Genomic DNA, 3,424 nt, shown 5'->3' with positions numbered 1-3,424 from the left:
GAGAGAGAGAGAGAGAGAGAGAGAGAGAGAGAGAGAGAGAGAGAGAGGGAGAGAAAGATCTTATTTGTAATATTCAGTTAGAGCTGGTTTGTGAGAGGAAAATTTCTATTGAATGAGTAGTGCTGGGATTAAGAATTTGTGCACCACAAGGACCAGCTGAATTTCTGAAAAGAAAAAAAAAAGAAGAGAAAGACAAGAAAGGAAAGAAAAAACTGCTTTCTAGATATACAAGCAACTGTAATGTGCAACAGTGTCCCACTTGTGTAGTTCGTATTTGACTTTGGTTTATTAAGGAAGTTTCACACAGTATTATCTCCAAAGAGGAGCCAACAGCATCTTTGTGCTCAGTCAGTTGTCAGTTGTCACCACAACCACCACCACACAAAAAAATCTGACAGCAAAACTTTAGGGATTGCAAGTGTTCCTCATCTGAATATCCAACCACTCCTAGCTAGCTAGGTTTGCGATTCTGTCCCAGTTGTCATACAGAGGTTAAGGAAAGGGGGAACCACCTATGTATACAGTTCTGTGAAACCATCATCCAACAATAATGCTAGGTAGACTTTCCAACATAGCTGCTCTCAGGGCAGTCCTTGACACTCATTCTTTTAAGCCTTGGATAAACCATGTAGGGTAAACCTGACAAATTCATCCATCCTGAAGGCTGTGCTTGCTTATTCTATTAAGACCCAAACAAACTTTGGCTGGTGTCGAAATAACTAAATAACTAAATAAATGAATAAATAATAAATAAATGAATACGGGAAATAAAATAGGAGGGAATAAACATGCCTATTGTTGTAATTTCCTAATACACATGCTTATGCTCAGTTTCTGAGCTGGAGAGATGGCTGAGTGATTCGGGGCTCTGGGGGATCTGGTTGGTTGATATTGTTGCAAACCCCTTCAGCTCCTTCACTCCTTTCTCTAACTCCTCCATTGGGGACCCTGTGCTCAGTCCAATGGTTGGCTGCAATCATCCATATCTGTATTGGTCAGGCTCTGGCAGAGCCTCTCAGGAGACAGCTAGAACAGGCTCCTGTCAACAAGCACTTCTTGGCATCCACAATAGTGTCTGGGTTTGTTCTCTGCATATCAGATGGAACTCCAGGTGGGGCAGTCTCTGGATGGCCTTTCCTTCAGTCTCTGCTCCACACTTTGTCCCTGGATTTCCTTTAAACAGGAGCCCTTCTGGGTTAAGAATTTGAAGATGAGTGGGTGGACACGTCCTCCAACCAGGGGCCTTGCATAGCCTATGGATATGGTCTCTACAGGTACTAGAAATCCACACACACAAGATCTAATAGAAGATAAATAGGTAAAATACCTTTGAATGCTTTGTTGTTTGATTTCATATCTTGGGACAAAGGAGTGAGTGCATAATTTGTATACCAAAGCAGACCTAGCCTGCATTCCTCAGGGATAGCTTGCCCCTTACCCAGAACATTTTAACCCAGAGGCTGGGCTGTCCTTCCCCCCTCCACCAGAGGCTCTTCCCTATATGATCTAGACATTCTTATGCTTACTGACATGTGGCTAGCATAATTTTTCCCTGAGAGGCTTCACCAAGCAACAGGCTGAAACAGATGCAGAAACCCATACCCAAATATTGGACGGAGCTCAGCAAGTCTTACTGAAGACTTGAGGGAAGGATTGAGGGACCCAAAGGGGATAGGAACTCTTATGTTATGTAATATTCTTAAGAATACCATTTTCTACGCTACTTACAGGGGGAAAATGGAAGACTTCTACAAGGTCAAGAAAAACTAACATACAATGGGACACACTTAGGAGGATTCTAATGAAACAGTCCTGCACAAGGGGAACACTGGGTATGTCCAGAACATTCCTGTCAAAGCCTATAGTGGCTTTGGGACTGATAACTACAGACAAATGTGGTGGGAAGAGTTATGTTCTCAAAATCTGAAGCAACCCTTCCCAAAGCCACTGGCCCCAGACCATTACCAGCTCTTCTAAGCATATTCCTGGTTTTAAAGAAGGATCTCTGTTCTAATCTTTCTATCTCAGGGCCTTAGGGAAAGCTCCCAAGGACTAGGCCCCAGACTGTTACTGGCTCTGTCAATCATGTTCCAGGCTTTCCGAAGGAGCCATCATTTTCTATACCTGCAGGCTTCAGGGAAAGCATCCCTTGATGGGGCCAGCACTCAACACAACAGTGCTGTTATACCTTTACAAATAATTGACACTTGGTGTCATCTTGCCCATGTAGCACAACTATGCATTTTTTCAAGAAAAATGAATGTTTGTGGCACATCAGGCCATAATGTTGATTGTGACCATTTAATGCCACATTGAGCAGCTTGTTAGAGCTCTCTGTATGGAAATGGGCCCAGTATAAATCAGCGTTGTTTCCTTTCTTATTGTTTGGAGCCATATTTCTGGATGATCCTGGTGATAGCACTCTAATCTTTAACAGGCCTGGTTAGCATACTACTTATCTGTGGGGTATTTTACAGGCAGTCCTCCCTCAGCTAAATTCTACTTGGTGTGACTTAATATCTCCTAAGCACTAGTAAATCCTTCACTTCTTCAATTTGACTCTTTGACACCACAGTTTAATACTGCATTGCTACCTAACACATGAGATGGAACTTGCACAAAATTAACTCCAACTGTATCTTACACATTAGTGTGAAGTGCTAGGGCAGAATATTTGCAAACTCTGGTTCTCCCAGTTTGGCATCCTGAAAAGGAGGTTTTTACACACAAGCCACTGTGCAGATGCAGTTCCCCCCGCAGTGAAGTTATTCAGAGGCTACTGCTGGGTCCAGGAGGGGTTAGAAACGCAAGGGACCATACAGATAGCAGCCAGTTCCCACCAACACCAGAAAAAGACTCACCAAACAAGCTCCTGCAGCTCAGGCCCCTGGTCCTCCACCGTGTTAGCAATGACCTTGTGCTTACCAAGTTGAAATTCGGGAGCTTGCCTGATTGCACCTCACAGCACCCAGCAGCAGGAAATAGAGCACAGCACAGCATGCCAAATCATTCAATCTGGCTCAGCAACTAAGTGGAACCAGCCTCCTCCTGGCACCCGGAAGACCCTTCCTCCTCTTTGAATGGCAGGTGTGTCTGAGGATTGTGATTGGCTAATGTGTCTTGAGTGACATGAGCACCTCCCCTAGGGTTCGAACTTGCTGGAGGCACAAGCTGAGTGCTTCCTGGCCCAGAATTCCTGCCAAGAGAGGTAGACCTTTTCTGAATCTTCAAGGGTTTGAATTTCAGTATCACCTTTGACTGACCTCCAATGGCTTACCCATCTGTCTTCCACCTATGCCCATAGAGAAACCACCACTCCAGTTTGCACTGCCCAGCAGCTAGCTCCTCCCCCTTCTGGCTACTGAGCCTGTGCTCACCACCTCCTGACACAGAAAAATGACATGCCTCAGAGCAGGGTCATGGT

This window comes from Grammomys surdaster, unplaced genomic scaffold (assembly GCF_004785775.1).
Source record: "Grammomys surdaster isolate TR1022 unplaced genomic scaffold, NIH_TR_1.0 747, whole genome shotgun sequence".
Taxonomy (NCBI): domain Eukaryota; kingdom Metazoa; phylum Chordata; class Mammalia; order Rodentia; family Muridae; genus Grammomys; species Grammomys surdaster.
This window is presented reverse-complemented; position numbering follows the sequence as displayed.